Raw genomic sequence first — 23,636 nt, 5'->3', positions numbered from 1 at the left:
TGTGCAGCCCCCCTGTGGCTGCGGATTTACTGTATATCTCCTTATTGCACAGATGTACAGATAGCCACAGACATGTATGCTCCATGTATGTGTACATGTGAACATTAAACACTTCCGTGTGAGGGAGAACACACTGCTCTCTCCTTATCCCCATGTGTGTACCTGAGCCCAAGCAGCAGCAGGACCACAGAGCAATGCTGCAACCCCAAACAGAAGGACAAACGTACCAACATTAAACACCTTGGTTCCTGAAATGATGGTGGAAACTGAGAGTCAACTAACAACCCCAAACAGAAGGACAGACTCACCTCCATTAAACACTTCGGCTCCTGAAATGATGGCGGAAACTGAGAGTCAACTAACAACCCCAAACAGAAGGACAGACTCACCTCCATTGAACACTTCGGCTCCTGAAATGATGGCGGAAACTGAGAGCCAGCTACAACAGTGCGTACAGCTGCCAGCACACAAGGTGGAGAGCTTGCTGTACAGAGGTCAGGAAGGTCACTCTGTCCTTCTGAACTCACAAGGGCAGCCTCATGCCTGGCTGCTGTTTTCTAATGAAATATTAACACGCAGTAGGTGTTGGGTTTGCATTATAAAAAACGTCCTAGCATGTATATTTTTAGCTGGGACACAGTGGTATCAGTTAAAATAATTAGCCCCAGCCTGTAATCTCAATGCCTTATCTCTCTACTCTTGCTTTTTTAGAAGGCAGATGTTTTAAAACTGATTTGAAAATCAAATTTGCCCTTCAGTGATTTCATTTGGAAGAAACAGAGAAGTAAACATTATAAAGAAGGCTTCTGGGCACATTATGCATGCAAATGTGTCAGCCAGTCCTTCTCCAGGAGAGGTGGGTGACTGCTCAGGATGGGAGGTTGAGTTGTTTAAATGAATACAAAGGTCACCAGCCCTCAGAACTATGTTCTTCTGTCACCGGTAGCGGCTCATGCTTCATGTTAAACTCCACCTGCCAGAAGGAAGCAGTAAAGGCTTCAGCAGGCGAGGGAGGTGTGAGGAGGGCCACTTCCGCCGCCTCACTGCTCCTGTCTGATTAAAGCCTGCTGCAGTCTCTCCCTGATAGACTCCAAGGTCTGTCTGGCCTTTCTTCAAGGGTCAGTTACGGACTGTCTGTGCAGCCTAGAACCGCGGCGCCTCCCACCCCACAGGCTGGAGTGTATTAGGAGCTGAACAATAATGTCATGAAAATAAATGAACAGTTAAACTGAGGAATGAACCAGTGAGTAATTAGACTTTGGGTACTGTTTTGTCTTTTTTATGGAGTTGCAACATGGATTTTGTCACACTAATAGTAAATTAGATAAAGGTTATTGCTGTGGAAGAGTAGAAAATGAGATTTACGCTAACCCAAACTAAATTCATGCTCACTATCCTGAAGATTGGAAATCGGAGTCGTCTTTCAGGTCTGGATAGAAGGGCTCTGTCACTAAGGACACTGACTGCCCTGCCTGAAACTGCCCTCCTGGTTGGGCAGCTTTCCAGAAGGCCCTGGAGCTTCCCAGGCTGGCTCGGCATTCTCGGGGAAGGCTAACTAGAGAGAGCCAGCCAGCCTGGGCTTCGAGAAGAGCTGGCCTCTTCATGTGGTGTTAACCCATACTCTCAGGAGCCCTGGTAAGGGAGGTGCAGCCTGGAGCCTCCGGGGAAGAGCTTTATGCAACAGTACAGTTCTTGGGCATGTTTCCCTGTTTTTCCCTTTGGAGATCTTCATCACAAGGTCTTGATGCATGCGATAAGAACTTCTGTGGGCTCTTCTGCGTTCTCCCTTCCTTCCCAGCCTGGAGACAGTGCTCTTCAGGGGGGAGCATGTATTGCAGCCTGCATACATGAAACAGCTCACCTCTGGTTAGAGCCGCTGCTGCTGACTCCAGAGCATCTCTGACTATGTCTAGTAAGGCTATCTATTTGTATGCCTCTAATCACTTTCACGGAGAAAAGGGCTCTTCTCCTTCCTTAAGCAAGCGTTTGAGCGCCTGCTGGAAGTCAGACAGTCAGCACCGCATCCATGCTCGTGCTCTGCTTAGGCTCAGGTTGAGTACTTGCTCGGCTCAACTATTGAATGCTGGAAAGTGAATTTTCTGTGCCATCAGCCACCCTAGGAAGTCTGTGGAAGCAACAGTCTAAGCAGCCACTCATGGGGAAAAAGTAATTTAACCAAAATCATAAGTGATCTCTGGCTGTCTTAAGAGTATAGCTGTCTAGCATCATGGGCGAGGTATTGGGAAGAATATAAAGAGCTGGAGACTGTGAAACAGTGTCTTCTGGACATGGCATGGCTGTTGCCTCCAGGAGTCCGCAGCAGCGATGGTCTTCTGTGGTGTAGCAACTGGCCAGTTTCCTGTTCTCACGGAAATGGCAGCAGCTGCACTCACACAGGCAACCCTAGCACAGGCAACTTTAATTCAATTCATTTGGCCAAAAGGGGAGAAAGGCATGAAACTCAGACAGGGTCTCATGGGTAAAATGGGATCCACAGGGGGAGTGATGAGAGAGGATAATGTCTTGGAATATGAGCAAAGAACGTTGTATGTGACATTGTGAATGACTAGATTATTTTTAAATTTTTAAAAAGAACACAACTATTCAGGCAAGAAAGGGGCAGAGGAACCTGAGGTTTACCTGTCCCCCCATTCCCAACCCCCTTGTGGAAGACAGGAAGAAAGTATGCCAGCCTCACTGCACAAGCTCACATGGAAGACAAACGGGTCTGCTGCAAATAAGAAAGCATGCTGGCCCCATGCACATGTGCACGGCCTTCGCCATGATGGCCCCAGGATGGTAACAATTCGGATGTCCCTGGATAAGAAGGGTAAACAAAACATGGTATGCCTATCAAATATTATCTGGCGACTAAACGGAATAAAGGACCAGTGTGTGCTTCAACACGATGACCTTGAAAGTGTTTTGCTGAGTGACAAAACCCACAGTTATAAAAGACCCCTGACTGACTCCATGATTCCCTGAACACAGAGCATCCAGATTACTCTGCAAGTCCAGGAGAGGAGAGCAGTTTGCCTGTGCGCGGTTGGGGAGGAGTGCCTGTGACCGACGACTCAGTACAGACTGTTTTCTGCCACAGTGTGAAGGTTAAGCTTCTGGAATTGCTTGTGGGGATAGTAACAAGCTTTAAAAAAAAGTGGTGGTGGGGACATAAGAGTGGGTTTCATTGCATGTGAGTTAGATTGCAGTTCTTACTTAGAACAGACATGCTCCAGGGCTGACACTGCCCTGCAGAGACAGCCTGTGCCAGGGATCAGGGCAGCTCAGGCCACATTTGATTTGCTGTGTGTGTGCTGGATATTTAAGGAGAGCTCCTCCCCTGCCTGCCCCTTAGTCCCCATGATTTTACTCCTCCAATGTGAGTGACAGGGTTCCTTCTTACACACATTTCACTCCGTGTTCAGATCCAGAGCTCTCAGTCTGCTGCGTTTGGGTGAGGGGAAGGCAAAGCATAGGCCCCTATGCCCTCCTATCATGGAGCTAGGCTGCTCAGTGAAATTTGGCACATGCCCTGCCCGCCTGGCTCCTCGTGGCCTTTGCAGCCCCTTTTACAGCCCACTTTATGTGTTGGCCAGTAGATTATTGGTGTGAGCCCCCACTGTAAAGAGAGTCTTGCGCTGACATTGTAATGGTATTCTAAGTCAATGAAAGTCAGATTTTAAAGTCAGAGCGAGCTGCCCTTGGTGTTACACTGGGCATAAATGTATATAAATGCAGGAGTTGGAGGCATTTGCATGAGCTTGGCCTAACTGAGCAGTAGCTCTCTTAAGTAGTTCTTTTGATATGAAAACAGTCTGATTCTTCAGCCACAGAGCTGTACCAGCAAAGTAAAGGTCCTTTGAATGTGGTTATAAATGGCATGTCTGGGTTAGCCCACATAATGCAGCTTTACTACCAAGTATTGTCTGACCTAACTCGGTGCAGGTAATTCAATTTTATTCCTTGATGGCATCATAAAATATTGATAAAAAGTGGATAATAATAGTGGCATAATAGTTGGAACCAAGAGCCATTTTTATTAATGCCATTGAAGTCCTAGATAGATTTGAATTTTACCATTCAAATTCTCACCACCATGCATTCATTCTCCAAATAATCATTGGGTATCTGCTAAGTGTTGGGCACCAGACAGGACAGACAGTACTGTCACTTTCCTAGTTTACATCTAATGGCAGAAATAACCAGATAAACTTACGGCTATTGTTAAATTCTATGAAGCAAGTAAAACAGCAGATAGAGAGTGACCAGGCAAGGATGGGCAGGGCCACCTTAGTCCATAAAGGCCCCTCTGAGATACTGGAGCCAAGATGAGTGTATTAGGGTTACTATTGCTGTGAAGAGAACCCATGACCAAAAGCAACCTGAAGAGGAAAAGATTATTTCACTCAAACTTCCATATAACAGCTCATCATCAAAGGACTCAGAACAGAAACTCAAGCAGGCAAGGAACTTGGTGGCAGGAAGGGTGCTGCTTACTGGCTTTCTCAGCCTGCTTTCTTATAGAACCCAGGACCACCAGCCCAGGCATGGCACCAGTCATGATGGGCTGGGCCCTCCCCCGTCAGTCACTAATTAAGAAAATACCCTACAGGCTTGCCTCCATCTGGGTCTTATGGAGGCATTTTTTAAATTGAGGTTCCCTTCTCCTGATGACATAAAACTATGCAGGACAGTCAGTGACAGACACCAGCCTTTCAGGGCTCAGGAAAGAGCTTCGGGTGGGCTACAGTCCTGAAGCAAGAATGAGCATGTCAGGACAGCGTGGAGACAGCTGAGGCTAGGAAGCCAAGGGTGACATGCAAGCCAGGGAGCAGTCGGATCCAAAACAGCATTTAGGTCTTGGTGTGAACTAAATTTTGTTCAAAGAGCAGTGGGGACTTGGGGTGGCAGTATGTGAGGAAGTGCTCTTTTGTTTGTTTTGTTTTGAAACATGGCTCCCTTTGTGGCCCAGGATGGCCTCAGACTCTCAAGCCTCTTCTTCAGTCTGCTAAGTGCTAGGATTGCAGGCATGTGTTGCAATGCCTAGCTTAGTTCTGTTTTCAGATTATTGGTGCGCGGGACAGAATCCAGGCCCCTGATCCTTATTAACGTATGTGTTCTAGCCCTGAGCTATACACGCAGCCTATTTTGTCTTTCTAAAGTTGGTTGTGGTTGCTGTATAGGGACTGTTTGGATGGGGCTAAGTGTAGAACTGGGAGCCCGTGAAGGAGACGGTGGACAACCTGTATAACACATGATGGGGTTTGGGCAAAGGCAGTGATGGTGGAGATGGTGGAGGAGTGTTTGCCTGTGAAGTACACGGTGCTAATAGGTTTGGCAGTCCAGGCAGGGGTCCAGCAAGGAGAGAAAGGTCTTGCATGACTTCCTGCCCTGTCCCTGGTCCTGAACGTTTTATTGTTATCCATGCTCAGAAAGCATGTCCCTCAGGGTTCTGCATAAGACAGGTTGGGGTTGGGAGGGGGAGTGGGAAGGATGAATAATGTGGTAGATGACAGATACGATTTTCAGAATGATCTCTGCAAGCCCTGAAGTGGGACCAAAACAACAGGATGGGGCTTAATGGGGATAAATGTGGTGCCTTCCATTTAGGTTCAGAAAATCAATTCTCTAAGTACAGGATGGGGCAGCAAAGCTGGAGAGAGGTTTATAGGCAAAGAGCTAGCCACAAATTCAATATAAACTAATAGTTGCCATGGGCTGCCACAAACCCTGAGTAACATGGTGTCCTTGTACCCATATGGCTTTCCTGTTGGACCTTTGTATGGATTAGGACACACCTGGGCACCTGTTAAAGAGCAACATGGAAGGCCAGATGATGAGAATTCAGTACGGAGATAAGATCCAGGTAGGTCCCCCGAAGTGTTGTAAGGTTATGGCCGTTAGCTTTAAATGTGTGTAAAACTACCATATGGGGTTGAGATCCTAATTCTTTGTAATAATCCCAGAGGCCAGGACCAAAATTTGTTAGTCTCACACCTCAGCACACTTAGGGAGTGGCCCTCTTCTCTGTGCTGGTCATTGTTTTGTTTTTGTGTCAAAGTGAGCTGAACATACAGTAAGAAAACACCTCCTGTAATCCCATTATCAGAAGGCAGAGGCAAAAGGGTCTCAGCTTCCAAGTCAACCTCAGCTACATAGCCAGCCTGGACTACAGAGTAAGAGTCCTGTCTTTTTAGGAAGCAAAACAAAATCTAGCATGTAATGCTTCCTTTAGAGACGGCTCTTAATAATGTTAGGCTTACAGCAAAAGCAAAGACAGATTTCCTGTATCCTCTGCCTTCAGAGCAAAGCCCAGCCTTCATTCTGCAAGTGCCCACTGTGAGCAAGTGAGCGAGGCCACTGTTCTGTCTGTCTGCTGATCAGAACACGAGGTGCCACACCTCTCAGCGTGGGAGACTGCGTACCTGCACCGCCTTCTCCATTCCTCTCCACAAATTGTGCGTCAGCAGTAGGAGTTGCAGGCATGAAGAAAGCGATCCCGCATTTGCTCCTGGGCTGGAGCTGCAACCTTCAGCAGGCCTCTCTGAGACACTCCTGAAACTCTTCCTCTGTGTGATAACTCAGCCTGCCACTGGGCCAGCCCAGCTGTCAGATCGCTTTCCTTCCCTGCCATATCAGGGCAGGGAACAAGGACAGGAGTGGGATTCTTTGCCGGATGGTGACAGTCAGTCAGACTGCTCTGAGCAGCCCCACAGCTCCAGCTGGTTTTAAAAGGCTCCTTGTTTAAGGCCTTCAAAAACCCTCAGAAGGCACCTGAGGAATTTGAAACCAAGATGCTGCGGAGCAAGAATGTCATCTGTGAGTCACCTGATCACCATGTGTCCCTAAACAACACCAAGTGGCAGCTCTAATGACTGCTGCCAGGACTTCAAAGTGCAAAGCCCCAAAGTGGGCTCATTTGGAGAGAAATCCAAATCCCAGAATTCTCAGTAAACTTGAAAGGACATTTCTCTGCCTCTCCAGATGATGCTCTGCATCTCCTTGCAGTAGAGCCTTTAGGTTCCCTGATAAGCAGCTTTGAACCAGGGAGACATAGGGGCAGGCTGCATGAGAGCCACTCTGGGGCACTCGTGTTAAGTGGTAACCCTCACCTTGCCCCAACCTCTGTCTGAGCTGTAAAATCCTCGGCCAAACTGTGGTTACTAAGTCGATTGCTTCCAAAACAGCCTTGCTGTCTTTGAGTTGGGGTTGCTCTGCCAGCTGCAGGCTCTGCTTTGATAGGCCACAGCAGTGCGTTTCGTGTCTAACTAGTGTTTTAATGTTTATGAAGAACTGTGGTTAATTGGATCCCCATGGTACCTCAAGTGTCTTTAGAAGCCCCTTGTGCCAAGGAAAAGGGTGTTGTGCTGTGCATGCACACATGGAAGCCCTCTGTCTGAGCAAGCAGCACAAGGTTTACATGGTCTTGGTGATGAAGGGAATTTGTTGTTGTTTTAAAGGGCGAGGCTCACAGTTTGAGGGGGTTCAGTTTATGGTTAGCAAGGTCCATTGCTTTGGGGCCCAAGGTAGGAAAGAAGCATCATGGCAAAGAGCATGTAGTAGAGCCAAGCTGCTCACCTCCTGGTGGTCAGGAAGCAGAGAGCGAGTTAGTTTTAATGGGTATGTAATAATTGGGAACAGTGTGGTATTTCAACATGTGTATGTTATATAGTGATCAAATTTGCGTATTTCGCTTGCTTATACCTCATGTATTTATCATTCCATGTTGAGAACATTAAAAATCCTCTCTCCTGATTATTTTGAAATAGTCAAAGCAATTTTATTAACCCCCACAGCACTCTAGGATACCCACCAGCATGTAGCTCCCCTCAAGTGTGACTTTGTACCTACTGGCCTATCTCTCTGTCCTCTCCCCAGTGTGGTCTCCTTTCTCCTCCTCTCTGCTTCCGTGATATCAGCATCTTCGGGTCCCATACAGAAGTGACGTCATGCAGCATGTGTCTTTCTGTGCCTGACCTGTTTCACTTTCATGATGTCCCATAGGTTCACCCATGTTGCCATGGTTCCATTTCTCTTGTGGCTTACTCTAGTCTATTATGGTCTACATATAATCCTAATACTTGTTTTTCCAAACTCCAGGTCTTGGCCTTTCTCTGCTGCACTCCGGGTGAGTGGAGCTGCCCAGCTAAACTCGTGGTCTTTACCTGCTTTGCAAGCACGGCTGTCAGGGTCATCTGCTGTCCTCGTGGCTGTTTCCTGGTGACTCCTCCTGCAGAGTTGTAGCACACACACTTCCATCTGTGTCCAGGAAGACCTGTCACACTCTCACTCCCCTGCTCCATCTTAAAAATGGTACCATAATTAGCTATGGTCCCCAGGTTGCCATGCTTTGATCGTCCACACCTCTGCCCCTTCTTTGAAACCAGTGTCAACCTATTCCTGGTAACTTGAAGGTGCCTGTGGTTGGGGCAGAAGCTCAGAAAAAGCAATGTCAGATAGGTGGTTTTTGAGACAGTAGTGAGGTAGTAAGAACTGAGCGCTGGACCAGATTACACTGAGGGACCTCAGGCTCGGGGTCCCTGTGAAAGAGAGATGTTGATGGCCTCAGCATCCATCCCAGGTGGTAGATACCTGTCAGTCATAGCTGTCAGTGAAGGGAATATGGCTATGTCTGATGCATCTGCAGCTCTTAAAGTCCATGCTTGCCTCCCGGTTCTCAGTGGAAATCTCTGATGTTCCATGAGTGACTCTCCCCAGCCAGACAGACTTGGTCAGTTGTCCTCAGCGCTGTGCTCTTTGCCGTCACTGCGGCTGTCTGTATTGGTAACCTTACATTGTTTTTAACCTATTTCATCCCCATGAAAATGGAAGCCACAGCTTGTTCATATTTCCCTTCTCGGCCCTCCATAATGTCCGGTAAATATGAAATCATCGTCCTAAATGAATGGCTCCTGAGAAGGACATCCATAAACTGTCCCCGTAGATCTTACCAGGCCCTTGAGTCGTCACCATTAGGTTCTGTGTGGCCAGCTTTCTCACTGTCACCTGGACATTCTGCCTCTCCCTGCTGGTTACATGGCTCAGGGGAACCTCAGTTTGTAGGACACACCATCAGGCAGGAAGTGGCACCCTCCCCACTTACTCCTGGTGTGGTGGAAGAAGGGACAGGTGGCCTTGGGACCAGATGCAGAGAGATGGGCGTGTGGCATGACTGAGTACCTCTGCTCTTCAGAACGCTGGTATAAAGACAACGGTGTCCTGGGATAGCCACGGAGGGTCACTGCCGTGTGTGGTAAGGCATGTCAATGTCTCACAGGAGAGCCCATTCAGGCATCATCCACTGTAGGCGGCAGAAATCCCACTGGAAAGTGGTTCCTTGATGCTCCATTTGCCTTTCTCGTCTGTTTGTGGGTCTGCCTGATTAGAAGGTAGAACTGTACTTGTGTTCAAGGCATTGCAGTTGTGTTCTGAGGACCAAGCCCTGGAAATGAGCTCGGTGTGAGCTGAAGCTCTGCGGTGAGTAATGCTGGGATAAGTGATTGAATGTGTAAGCATGAAAATCCACAGTGGGAGTACCGGGTCTGCCCGAGCATCAGTATGCTGCTCCTGGGTGCGCTGTGGAACTAGCCATCTCTTGATGTTCTTGGTCTTAAGCGTTTCCCTTTACACGTTCCCTTTCAAGTTCTGCATTCCCTTCTGACTCTGACTTTGCAGTAGGCCAAGCATCTCCATCACTCTAGTTTACACATGGAGTCTGCATGGCTGGTAATCTCTAGAAAGCCTTTGTGTGAGGTGTTGAACTAATGCACACATTCAGTGTTGGTTTTGCCCCAAGGATCCTCTTCCCCCAGGCAGTGGTGTGGGGTTTGGAGGGTCTTGTTCTCTCCTCACAATGAGATGGCCTCATGCAGAAGTGTGCATGTGTCCCAGCTGAGCAGACAGCAAGCCCAAGAAGTTCCAGGCCACGGGACTTGAGGTTCACCCTAGACGTAACCAGACCTTTGCCTGTAACGAAGCTGCGGTTACTGCAATACTGCGCAGAGCAGTAACCCTGGTCAGTATTTCCAAAGGCAGGCGAGTGCAGGCTAAGGCTTGGGGAAGTTGTTGGGATTGAATGTGACCAGGTTTCTTTTTAAAGAGGAGGAGAAAACAACAAAGGGAATCCAAGAAGACGCCTGACAGAAGTGTGAAGCTGATGAGCATGTGTGGTTTGGGGCGGGCAGATCTGCTGACCTAGGCCCCGCTTCAGCTTCTGTGAAGGACTTGGGTTTGCTTGTTTGAGATGGGTCCACATCTGCATCCCTGACTGGCCTCAAACTCATGGTCCTCTTTCCTCATGCTGGGATTACAGACACACACGGTAATTGTGGCCTGTCTGGTGTTTAAAGGAAGGTCATTGGTGCCCTCGTGGGACTGACAGACCTGAAGGGGGGGTGTTCAGTTGCTTGCTGTGGTCTTTACCTCCAGATCTAAGTCAGAACCTGAAGTTCGTTTCTGCAAGCTTGTCCGAATTCATTATTTTTTCAAGAGAAGAATAAGTTTAAACAGTAGCAAGATGGGGGCTGGAGTCTTCTTCCAGAGAGAACCCTGTGGGCATCCTACCACGTGTCCTGAGGTCACCCACCTATGCCCCTTGTCCATATCTGTCTGGTGACCTCTGCATCTGAGATGTTTCCATTTCTGAGGACAGCGGGAACCGTCAAGGCTGTGCCACAGCACCATGTAATCCACCCCCTTATCTGTGAGTAAACGAGAAAGGTAGCAGGGCTAAGCTAGTCTGTGCTAAAGCTCCATTCGTGTGATTTTGGAAGCATTAAGAGCGTTTTCATTTGTCTAAGTGTCAGGTGTGTCTATCTGCCTCGTGCTAGGTGCTCAAGCCAGCTCCTCCGCCCCTGATTCATTTCTTCTGGAATGCCCTCTCCTCTGTAGGGATGTGTGAAGGACAGACGAGGCCATCGCTCTAACAGAGTCGTCATTGTTGTTGTCTCCCAAGCGCACCCACGTCATGCCTGTGGCACCTACTCTCTGGACACAGAGTCTGTGCCCTGGCTGTGCGCAGGGCCCACTGTGATTTGGGCAGGGGGCAAGATGGTGGTGATGGCTTCCTGTGGGGAGACTTGGATGGAAGAGGCCGAGTAATCCCAGGAAGGCAAGTGCTGATTTACCTGTTTGCTAGTTTATTTTCTTTGGGGAGTCAGTGTTCCAATTTACTGCATCCCTTGGAGTTTTGACATATCAATTAGATATTATCGGCAGTAATAGAGGGGCAGTTGCTGTAAATGTGAAGTTTTTACTGGTAGGCCATGAAATGACACCCCAAGGGACTGTAACAGAGAGGCATGATAAATATCATGTTACCTAAGTGCCGGCAGAAGGCCTGATTAATAGGGGAGGGTGACTCTGTCTCCAACACTAAAGTGGTATTTATTCATTTGCTGTCAATCAAACCTTCTGTTCTAATTGGCTGAAAGGCTAAATCAACAAGATCTGCTCATAAACCAGGTTAAGGTAGGAAGAAAAGCAGAGGTAAATCATAATCAGTAGCTTGTTTATTTACTGCAGTGGTGCATCGGGATGACCTTGAGAGCCGCTTGTACCCTGCAGACAGAGTAGCAGCTCTGACCCAGCCTGAAGCACGGGTGGGGAAAGTGCAGGGAAGAGACGGCGCCACGCCCGGCAGCACAGGCGACCCGGAGACTGGGCCCAGCCTGCACGGCAGTGCCTCCGTGAATTAGACCACCGTGTCTCTCTGCTGTGTTCTTAATGCGCGACTCTTGTTTTGCACGCACTTGTAAAAGGAAGAATTACTTTCGAAAAGACAAATATATTTCCACACTAACAGTTTTATAAAGATGTCAGCCAATAAGTAGGAGCGTCATTAAATCACATTTTAAAGGCAGACACCTCGTGATAAATCTGCATTATCAGGTCTCATTTCTGAAATGAATCATACATTGTAAAACTTTATGAGGGTTGAGGAAAAGATCACTTGTTGGCCAGAACGGTGTACATTTTTAACCACACAGGATGGATAGCATCAAACACCACTGAAAACACGAGACGGGGACACCCTTCCTTAGCGGCAGTGTGTCAAGAGCAGGCTTATTCGGGGAAAACGCCAGTAGTAAATTCCGGTACAAGAGCTTTCCATCCTGCTTGCAGTGGAGCAGCTGGCAGAGATCAGACTCTGGGAACCACAGTAGGAAGGAGCACACCGACCCTTTAGGACAGCTGCCTATGGGCCAGCCGCCAAATGCCCGTCTTCCTGCGCTCCGGCTCACCTGCAGAGCACTTGAGCTGGGCACGCACCCCGAGGTCACCAAGCTCAGAGCCGTGGTGCTCCATTCTTACCCTGAAGCTCAACCAGCACACAGCTCGTGCATCTGCCTGCCATACTAAGCAACACGGACACCATCGTATTCCATCATATTAAAATACAGTAGCCAAAGAGGTCTAGTTGTCAGCCCCTCGAGAGAATCTCGGGGACAAGGACAGGAGATGGTGGGGAGTGTGGGAAATCTTGGGTCATTGGAGTGTAGAACGGCAAAGTAAATGTTCACAGGTGGTTTTGGTGGCAAAGCCACACTGAGCCTGTCCCTCGTGTGAATGCTTACCTCACTGTGCAAAGCCACGCTGAGCCTGTCCCTCGTGTGAATGCTTACCTCACTGTGCAAGCAACACTCCCTGCACCATCGACCTTTCCTTATGTGTGTGCCTGAAGACTTCCAGAGGGTACTGTTGTGTTGTGCAGTAAGATGGCAGGTCACCAGAATCCTGGACAGGGCGACATGATGGAAGAGCCAGAGGTCAGCAGATGGGGACTCCGGGTGGCTAATTCAATAGAGAGAATGATTGGCCTAAGAAAAGTAAGAGCCAAAGCAATGATGAAATCCTGTCTCTCCTCACCCTGCCTCTAAGGCAGTCTCACTGTTCTTGGCAAACCAGACGTCTTCTTAGATGCTGTACAAAGGGCTGCTCAGCCTGGAGAAGTGTTGTCAACACAGGGCAGGAGTGGACAGTCTATCTAAAGTCATGCTCAGTAAGGGATGACTTTTCCACACCAGATAAAACCCCGTTTACCACTAGAAATGGTCACTAAGTTCTTGTGCTAAGAAACACAGTTTATTGATCAATTTGTGTTCAAATTAAGGAGTATTAGATGAAGCCAAACCAGCACCATATTTCTGAAATTGCCCTATAGTGTCTTCAGTTTTTGCCAAGGTCTGACCCTGCCACACTCTTAAGCTAAAGGTCCTTGGTAGTCAACTCCAGACCAGGAGAGTTGGGACATAATGGTTGGGCCTCTCTATGGGGACAGTCTAGTTTCTGTATCACACAGGGCAAAAGCAAAATAAATTGTCCTGGGCAGGGAAGCCTGCCAGGGTCAGGAGTCTGTCCTAGAAATAGCACAGCCCAGAGACTGGTGCTCCTGGAGAATTCTGGCTAGTTGTGGTCAGAACATGAGCTTGAGACAAGACCCTGTCTCAAAACACACATACCAGACAGAAACCCAGCTACGGACTGGAAACCCAGGGCAGGCTGGAAAAGCTGCCTTTGATGAGTGTCCTTCTGTTGCTGTGAAGAGACACCGTGACCACAGCGACTCATAAAGTAAAACATTCAATTGGGGTGACTGGCTTACAGTCTCAGAGGTTCAGTCTACTATCATCATGGTGGGGAGCATGGCTGACTTGGTGCTGGAGCTGAGAGTGCTCCACCTTGACTCAGAGGCAGCAGGGAGTTGAATGACTGTCACACCAAGTGAAGCTTGAGAAAAGACCTCAAAGCCCGCCCCCACAGTGACACACTTCCTCCAACAAGAGCACACCTACTTCAACAAGACCACACCTCCTAGTAGTGCCACTCCCTTTGGGGGCCAGTTTCTTTCAAACCACCACAGTGAAATTCAGGGTTGAATGGAGCCAGGACCAGAGCCACCACTGTCTCCATTGTACAGGCCCTAAGCTAGGATGGTTTTTATATTCTTAAAGGGTTATATAAAAAATTAAATAGTATGTGACACAGACCTTTGTGTCCTTCAGAACTTTAAATACTGGCCCTTTGGGAGACAGTTTGCTGACCTGGGGGTAGACTTAGTTGTAAGTATAGAATGATCACTGCAACCTTAGAAAGAGCCAGATTCTACAGACCCAGCTACCCAGGCAGGACCCAGGCCGAGGCCCAGCTAGTGACTGTGTCCCTGCTGTACTCTCCTAGAAGAGCCTGGGGCAGGATTGGCACATTAGGGACGTCATCTGGGGCTGGCAAATGCAGGCTATTCTTCAAGGACACAAGTGGGTAGCAGCAGACATCTAGAAGCACCTCGCCTCCCGTCACTCATGACTGCCTGCAGGAATCTAGGGATCACGTGACTCAGCCTATGCAGGCAGCTATAGAGGGGGCAGATCCTGGGCCAACACCCACGAAGACTCTAACCCTGATTCCTCTCCTTTTCCACTGCCGCTTCCCATCCCAGAGACCCTGAGTGGACTGACCTCCACACTCCACCAGGAGTTCTGCCTGCATGCCAGCGACCCAGCCGCTGTACTAAGGTGCCTTCCTAAGCTTTGACTTCCTGAGGCAATGCCTCCAGCTTCCTCCTCATGGGCATGTCATGTCAGGCTCTGCTCTGTTGTGGACTAGGTAGAGCTTCTCAAACTATGCCCTCCAGGCCAATAATACCAGCTAGGAGCATGCTAGAAACATGCCACCTTTGCCTCTTCTCCAGCCTGTAGTGACCACTGTCCTCCCCTACTACAAAACCAACCTTTTTTACTTCACATATGAGAACAGCCGGCATTTGGATACTGGAAACCAAAATGCAACCAGAGAGGAGAAAGCTGTTGTTGTGGTTGGTGGGTTGGTTGGTTTTTGGTTTTTCGAGACAGGGTTTCTCTGTGCTTGAACGCACTCTGTAGACCAGGCTGGTGTCAAGCTCACAGAGATCTGCCCGCCTTTACCCATCGAGTGCTGGGATTAAAGACTACCACCGCCTGGCTGATAGGAGAAAGTTGAAAACAACAAAGTGTATGATCCCAGCCTGCAGTCCACACCTGTGTCTGAGGGTGGAACCGTCCATCTATGTCTAGTACACCCTCCACATTGAGCCCCTCCCCCTAAAGCTTGAGCCTGAGGCAACATCAGAACATACATGGCATTAATGTACAAATGGTCCATCCCAGGGCAGTGGGAAGGAATCCCAGGCTATACAGCAGCACCAAGGGACTCTCTGTGGAAGGTGGTTACTCCTCTGGACATTCTTGTGAAGTTCACCGGCACAGTGGACCATCTCAGGAACCCGTAGGGACTGGACTGCCACGGCGAAGCCTTCCATGCTCTCGTAGGTGCCGAGGCACTGTGGACTCTGGAGAAATGCCAGCACTCAGGTGTATGGAGCGTAAGCCTGCTACAAGCGTGCAGGAAACTCTCCCAAGGCACCTGTGTGTTTGCTCCATCCATGGATAGGAAGTTTTTGTTTGGGGCCCTGCCTGTTTTGTTTTGGTTTTTTTTTCTTTAGTGTTTTATTTGTAGTGATGGTGTAAAGCCTCCTTGGTATATAATCCCACATCTAGACAGCTGCTGACTTGGGGAAAGCTGAGCTGTAGAACTGCTGAAATCCATCCGTCTGTGTATCTCACACCCACAGGCCTGCAGGACCGCCCAGAAGGACCCCCACTGACCCTGGCGCCGCACAGCCATGGCCGGGGCCAGCAACATCATCTGGCCGCTTTAGGAAAGTCTACTTTGTGCTTTCTCACACTTGGTTGAACTTTTCAAAAATATTGACTAAGCAACTTGCCAGCTGTGATTACCAACAGCTCTATTTGACAATCTTTGACAGAAAGCCAATGGGCGCATTCGACGTCACCCAGCACTAACGGGGCCTTCATTAGCAGCTTTGGAGGAGATGTGCGCTCTCCTCACCCTGCAAGAGTAATCGCTGTCCCCTGGTGCTGTTCACTGGGGCATTGGCAAACCGTTTGCTTAGCGAGCTCAGAGGCAGACATGCCACCCGCCTATGTGTCTCCATCGCTCTGAGAGTTTATGCTCTGATCTCCAGGAACACAAATAATGCTCTTTCGAAGCTGCTCCCAAATGCACGTGATAGGACATATCATGGCAAAGGTGAATTGCCAGACAGTAAGCCCTCATGACCGAGCGCTCATTCATAAACCGCTGACAAATTTATTGCACACATTCACGGCTGCCTTTCTGACATTAATAGCTGATGTATCTGATTTTAGGGCCTGACAATAGAATCAGAAAGAGTTAGTGGTCAGTCTTCTCACACACCCCTTTACCCAGCAGCCCTCCTCTCCAAGAAATAATGCTGAAAAATAAGCTGATTTAGCTCCAGCAACAGCCTCACAGTGTTTGGTTGCACATTTCCATGTGCCAAAGCTGACTTTTAACCTTGCTGAATACAACTTGACTTTTTGGCATCTGCCTTCAACTCTGGGCACCCCCAGGGCAGGAGGCTGGCGTGGTTGCAGGGCCAGGGATAGACTCAGAAGGAAACCATATTTCTGTGCATCTTGTGGCCATTTGCTTACTGTGTAGTAGTAAAGAATTCATTTTTGATGTCTTAGCCTTGAGGGCATCAACAGATCCAAGCAGGTGTTGAGAAATACATTGCATTATATCTTGGCACACTCACAAATGGGTACCCCAGTGTGCAGAAAAAATGGGGAGTCTCTGAGGTTGCCAGCCCAAGGGATAGGATTTCTTAAAAAGAACAAGGCATCCCACGCAGGGTCCTTAGGTGGAGAGAAGCTGGCAGCCCTCTAACCTATACATGTGGTCAATATGAGAAATGGAGAACCTAGCTAACCCCCACCCCCAATCTTGGCATCTGCTTCTGTGTCACAAGTTAATTTAAATCATTTAACTTTATTAGCATGCCATGTTGTTGCCTGTCCACAGTGTCTAGATGCGTTGTGAACTCACAAGGAGCCAGCAGGCTGCCCTGGTCCTTCTTCGAGCTGGCATTGAGAACTGCAGGCAGAAACAGTTTCCGAGAAGCCAGTTTTGGCCTGTGGCTAGGCAGTGCCAGCAGGAGCCTGGGAGCAGCTGGGGATTGGTTGTGAGCCAGGTGCTGGCAAACAGGGCCCTCCAGGGGGGCAAACCTGGGCCAGCAAAGGGGTGACCCAGAAACTTGGGTGCACCAAGGTTGGGGGTAGGCATGTGGTGTTCATTTGTTTATTTTCAATAAAGTGTTTGAAAGGAAGGGGAGATTGAGATAGGGCCTTAGTTTAGGGGAGACTAAGGTAGAACTTAGTGATAGAGCACTTGTTAGCAAAAGCTCGGCCTGCCTTCCACTCCAACACCATGAAAAAGGGGGCAGGTCTGTCTTAGAGTTAGGCCTGGGTTGCATCCCCTAGTTTGTAGGCCGACCTCTGTGTTCCATGTTCACATTTGCTGCCTTGCCTTAACTGTGCCGACTGTGCCCTTAAACAGTTCTGGAGGGGCCGTTATAGGACCTGCCTGGAAGACTTGTCACCCCTTTACTGCCTGGAAGACTTGTCACCCCTTTACTGCAGCACTAGGATTCTGAGAGCCACTGCATCAAATAGCTCCAGGCTAATCTATCCCTGCCAAGAGGCATAGTTCTTTTCATCATATAGACACATTCCTTGGACTCCAGGGAATCAATCTTGCGCTCTCTCTCTCTCTCTCTCTCTCTCTCTCTCTCTCTCTCTCTCTCTCTCTCTCTCTCTCTCTCTCTCTCTCTCTCTCTCTCTCTCTCTCATCATTCTCCTAGTGCCTCCAATTTCTTTCCAATTAGTTCAGCTGCAGATGCCTAGGTCCTTAGTAGCCGGGGAGTCTAATTTTACGCTTTACTGACTGTTCTTCATGTTAGGTGCTGAGCACTAGGGTGTCATCAGGCCTGGAGTACCCACAGGGCCTTTGTGTAATTTTTAGTTGTAAAATTGATCAGGATTGCTTGTGAAAAGGCCTGGCAGTCTGTTTAGAAGACCTCTTAGTTGCTTAGTGGGTGTGGTCTGGGTGGCTCCTGAGCTCTGACAGAGTTTTGTTTGGCCTGGGCTCTGGGGTGTGCCTTCCCATAAAAGTAGTACTGTGTTTTAAAAACCATAACTTGGGGCATTTGGTCCTCCCTGTGCTCCAGATCCCTTCGGTATTTAAAAAGCTGGGAAATGAAATTGTCACATTTGTAACATTTAAAACTGGCTCCTGCCCAGGTTCTCATACCAGCCTGAGTTTGGGAGAGGGTGTGCCTGGGAAACCAGGGGTGGTGCAGGAGGGGAGGGAGGAGGAAGGGAAGGGGGAAGGCAGTCATCAGAGACGGCGGCCTCTTAAGAGTTAGAAGGCAGAATAGAATAGAGGCACTGTCATCACTTAGTCAGAACCTTGACTGAACACTGTTTGCCAGGGACAGCAAACTCACTGGGCAACGACAGACTAAATTTGTTCTCTCCCTTCTCAGTGGGGACTGAGACCCTGGCTGCTACTAGATTTCAGGCACGTTTAAGCAAGACCTGGCTCTTCCTAGGCAGGCAGAGGGAGCAAGCCTAGGACGTTCCTTCCTAAGTGGCATGAAGCGGAGGAGAGGTATATGGAGCCCTGCTAGGCCCAAAGATGCTGCCTTGCCCCTCTCCAGCCACTGATGCTGCCCGGTGTGGGCCTGGCTCAAAGTGTGTGTCCCCAGCAGGGACTTTGCACATGGGAAAGAAGTCACAGCCCAATGGGGCTAGAGTGGGCATACCTCCTGGTCATAAGTCCTGGTCGTCTTACCTAGCTATCATGGCTAAGGAAGGGGGTTGATTACCTACAGCCTATGTCATAGGGGAGAGCCCTCGGTCTGAGGAGTTATTCCTGGACTCTGCTTTGCTTGGAAATAAGAGTCCATGACCTCTTCTCCTGCTCACTACCTTGAGTGGTTCCTAAGTTTTCCAGGGCAGAGATTATAGCTCATACCACACATCACTGGTTTCCCTTTTCTGCCCATCTGATGGGGGAAAGTCCTGTGTATATGTCAATAAAGCATTGTTGGCCAATAGGGAAGCAAGACAGGTGGGACTAGGAGTCCAGGAGGACTCTGGGTAGGAGAAACACAGGGAGTCAAGATGTAGCTGTGATAAGGGTAAGAAGTTCGGAACTATTCTCCGGTAAGAGAAATACTTAGATTAACAATTATGGGATAAATACTTAAGTCAGAGCTAGCCAGTAAGAAACAAGCAAGGCCAACAGCTTCATAATTAATATAGCCTCCTGTGTGTTTATTTGGGACTGATGCAGCTCTGGAACCAGGCTGGCGGGAAGGCTTCTCTTTACTCCCATCAATTAGTTTTAGGCCAACCATGTGAGCAGTCATGTGAGAACAGTCAGACTGGGTGGTACACACCTGTCATCCCAGGCAGGAAGATTGCACATCTGAGCCCAGACCCCAGGGTAGATAGCAACACACTCTCAGTAAACCAAGGCTTAGCCCCAGTGGTAGGGTGCTTGCCTACATGGGTTGGATAGACCAGCACACACCCAAAGGAAGACCAGACTAGCATTGTTGGTGGCACAATGCTGATTCACACACTGATTTCTGGAGTGTCGAAATGTCCCTTAGTTTTTAGTGACACACACTCCTGTTCCAACTCTTAACTGTCCCACAGTACAGGATCTGCTTGGTAGTAGCATTCTTTGGAGGGAGAAGGAGGAGTTTTAGCTTCTGTGTTCTGCTGACATAGCGGGTGACTTGAGTAACAGCAAGTGGATAATCCTCAATGTTGGCAAGGTTGAGCCAACAGAATTTTTTCTTGTTGTTTGGAGTTTTGTTTGTTTGTTTGTTTTGGGTTTTTCAAGACAGGGTTTCTTTGTGTAGCCTTGGCTGTCCTAGAACTAGCTGTATAGATCAGGCTAGCCTCAAACTCAGAAATCCACCTGCCTCTGCCTCCCAAATGCTGGGATTAAAGGCGTGTGCCACCACCCTGCCAAAGGGAATTTTTTTATGCAAAATCCACATTGACTGGAGTCTTCTAGAGCTCCAGAGACATGGACAAACCCCAAGAATGCAGTGGTGATAAGGTAACTCTCCCTTCCATCACTGGGCTTTGTAAATTGTTTCTTGAGATCTGTTTCAGACCCTGTCTAGATCCTAAACCCTGAAAAAGACCAGCTTAGGTGGAAGCCATCCCTGGTAAGGATGTGTGTGAGGGGCACGTGTCTGCATGCATGTGGGGGTCAGACACCTCAGCTGTTGGTCCTTTCGTTCCAGACAGTCTTCCACTGGCCAGTGAGCTTGAGGACTTTGCCTGTCACTGTCAAGCTAGTGCTGGGAATGCTAATGCAGACCACCACACCTCGTATTTTATGTGTGCTCTGGGGATCCACACTCAGGTTCCCATATAGTAAGGCAAGTGTTGACCACCTGAGCCGTGCCTCAGCCCCCATAGAAGGTGTTTCTGAACTCCTTTTCCCTTATTCGTTCAGGATCTTCTTTGATGTCTGAATTTTACAACATATATCTGAGAGAGAGCTCAGCTATAACGAGTTTACTAGAAATGCTGAGGAACAAAGTCCTGAGGTCTTCCTCCTCAGCTTACAGGTCTGTGTGGGGAAAGGAGAGCCAGCCTTTAGGTGGGAACTCAAGTGGCCTATGATGTTTTAGTGGCCCTGGGACTTGGACGAGTAGTGGTGTGTGTTCAAGACACACAGTCCATGGCAGAGTCCCTCCTTACCTGACAGAGAAACCTGATGACAGAAACGCTCTGACGAGTGTCTGCTGACATGTAGGAGTATGTCAACAGAACTTGGTGGTAAGGAAGCCGCTAACTTTCTTAGAAAGAAATTCAAGACCAGGAAGGTGCTCTGCAGGCACTCATTTGCTTGACTAGATTGCCTCTGTGTTTGTGTCTCACAAAAACTGCTTCCCAGGCAAGTGCACACATGCACACCCACATGCGCACACACACACACTCCCACCGCTAGTTTTACACAGACGTGAATGTGCAGACAGAAACAGAACTCTTTGCGGGCACCCCCCCCGCATGATACTCCAGCTCACTGCACACTCACACAGCTGTGGCTGCAGGAGAGGGAGGCCCTCAGCCCAGCGTCTGTTTATGTGTTTGAGCCGAGAAAGTGATTTTTGTAGCAGAGAGCTCTAAGTGAGACAGACAGAGTCAGAGAATAAGAGAGTGAGATAATTATCTAAATTATGTTCGTGCTATTATCGAAGACGAATATAGTTAAAATGTAATTAAATATGACGGGCTAGCAGGATGTAAGCCAAGCTTTGGAATGCTAATCATCAATTACCACATCCCCTTAGGGGAATCAAGGAGTGCTCTCTGGTAGAGTGGGAGCAGGGAACTGGGGGTGGGCAGCTGAGTGAGATATGGAGTATGAAAACAGACACCCCCCAAGCTCATTCAAACACTCCTTGAATGTCCCTGGACACTCCGTTTCTGAAACTGCCACAGGCGTTAGGAGCTCTCAGCGCAGGTTCGTAGGCTGAACTGGCAGGAGGGTCCTGACCTTTTCTTTGAGAGGAAACGCCTCTAAAAGGGAAAATTATGATCTGAGCAGAGGAGGTAAAACCCAAGGCCAGTGTGTGTTAGGGTAGTGAGTGCGTGTGCATTTACAGGCAGACGGCATGCTCACCCAAGTCTAGGAGTCCCTACTGGGGCTAGCTCCAAAGATGCCACTTGTTTCTCCCCTGCACAAGGTCCCTCCTAGGGCCCCTCCACCCTGTCTGCACATTGAAATTCCCTGAGGAGGTGAAAAGGACACCCCACCACCACCACCACCAAAATACAACCCCCAAGGACTCTGAGCTTTATTTGACCTGGCTTTGGTGCAGAATTAGCTTTTGGTATGTGACCAGGGTGGTGAATGGTTGGTCTGGCTGAACCCAGCTTCAAAGCAGACCTCGAGACCAAAGAGCTGGCCAGTTCCATGCTTTTACCAACTTCACTGCCCGTGCCTTGAGGCCAAGAAGAAAAAGGGGGGGATAGGGGAGCATGTACACACACAGCACACATGCATGTGCACACACACAGACACACATGAACACTCTTTATTAAGAAAGCTGAGCTATGGTACCTTGTGGTTGTAGATGTCGGATGTTTGCACTTGAACCTCTCAGCTGAGTGTCTGGATGCCTCCTCAAACGGTGACTAAGAAAATAAAGCAGCCAGGCTCCAAGGTGAAAGCGCCACAAGCCAGGGCTCATATGCAGCTTCCCTGATGCTGCGTCTTCTAATTTTCTAAAACTATTTGAGTGGAATGTCTCCCAATTTATAAATGGATGCTAACTCAACCTGTAAAATTACCCAGGAAATGAGGAAACTAGGTCTGTGTACTTTCTCCACTCCTGGTGAGCACAGGCCTCAGAGCAATTCCCTGCCACCTGGGGGTCTGTAGTAGAATCAGGCAGATTCATCCCAGTTTTCCTCAGCCTGACAGCTAAAGGCTCTTAACAAATAGTTGTTGAAGAGACAAACAGGGAGGATGGATGGAGGCCAGAGTGCCCAGGAAGTCTGGGCAGTTGAGATGGCTGTTACATCAGTGGAGTGTCAAACAAAATAGAAGCCCTTGAGACTTAGACCCAGACCTGCCCATGAGGCCTAGTGTTAGATAGTGTTGGACACCCAGGCCTTGGAGCTCTCTAGAACGAGAGCTGTGGCTCGGTGTCTGTGAGGAGGACACATTCTCCAGTGTTGCCTCTGCAGAGCCAGTAGGCACAGGCATGCAGGCCAGTGAAGGCTGATGGAGCAGGCAGATTCCTGCTTCCCCCGTTGTGGAAGGGCTCTCTCTTCCTCACCTCACAGGGCCGTAGATCATCTCTAGATACGATTAAAGAGAGGAAATGCAGTCCTTGGCCCATCAATAGCCAGACAGTAAGCACCATGTGTGTGAGGACTGGCAGGCAGCCCGTGGGGTCAGCAAGACACACTCATGAAGAACTGTCAGAGACATCTCCCCCTGAGTCTCCATGCTCACTCTCAGTCTTAATACCTGTCACATCTCAGTGCCATCGGACTGGGGAGGGCACTACTGTCACCACCGGAAGCTCAGTTGACAGGGGGACAGCCTCTATTGTTTCTTTCCTTTTCAAGAATCTTTCCCAAAGGCTCGTGGTTGCCTTCTAGCCCTGCTCTCCAAAGCTGTAAATAAATGTTTGTGCCTTCCTGGTCCTCGTCACCATTGCCTGAGCATCCTCTCTTGACCCTGCTAGTTTTTGTTTTGTTTTTTAAATTTTCAATCACATTTGTACATGTCCACAATTTTCTCATTCAGTCAGAACCCCAGGACTTAGCAAGCAGAAGCAGCAGTCACCCCTCCTAACCCCAAGTCTCCACAAAGGAGACTGCTTACCTTTTTCCTGTTTTAGAAGACCTGTACTATTTTTAAAGGTGATGTATTTAAAGAAAGAATGCATTTTAAAACAGCTTCAGAATAAAAGCTCACCCATCTCCTGCCAGAGACTTAGAAATAAGTTCGTGCCCCCCATTTCTTTCTGCCTGCTGGCAGCTGCCTAGTCCTTGTGGGGAACATGGATGCACTGTGATCCACTTAGCCAGGTTGTTCCTGTCCACCAGGGGGAGCACTGCTTTCAGAGTGGGAGCCTGCCCTCTACTGAGGGGTGGGGCCACTAGCTTGAGGGACCAGTGCCAATAACTAGCGGGGGGCCTTCGTCAGTTCATATTTCTCATCCTTCT

The 23,636-nt window shown here is 48.8% G+C and overlaps 1 protein-coding gene and 1 long non-coding RNA gene across 4 annotated transcripts in view; both read left to right on the top strand.

Annotated features, from left to right (window-relative positions):
- The window catches only part of Btbd9 (BTB domain containing 9), a 340,103-nt gene that overhangs the window by 293,973 nt on the left and 22,494 nt on the right, over positions 1-23,636 (top strand). The window lies entirely within an intron of this gene.
- On the top strand, positions 4,603-11,105 carry LOC110340986. The gene is made up of 3 exons (XR_005871387.1): positions 4,603-10,015; positions 10,100-10,702; positions 10,891-11,105. It is a non-coding gene; the product is annotated as an uncharacterized LOC110340986 (long non-coding RNA).

This window comes from Mesocricetus auratus, unplaced genomic scaffold (assembly GCF_017639785.1).
Source record: "Mesocricetus auratus isolate SY011 unplaced genomic scaffold, BCM_Maur_2.0 Super-Scaffold_100027, whole genome shotgun sequence".
Lineage (NCBI taxonomy): Eukaryota > Metazoa > Chordata > Mammalia > Rodentia > Cricetidae > Mesocricetus > Mesocricetus auratus.
This window is presented reverse-complemented; position numbering and strand designations above follow the sequence as displayed.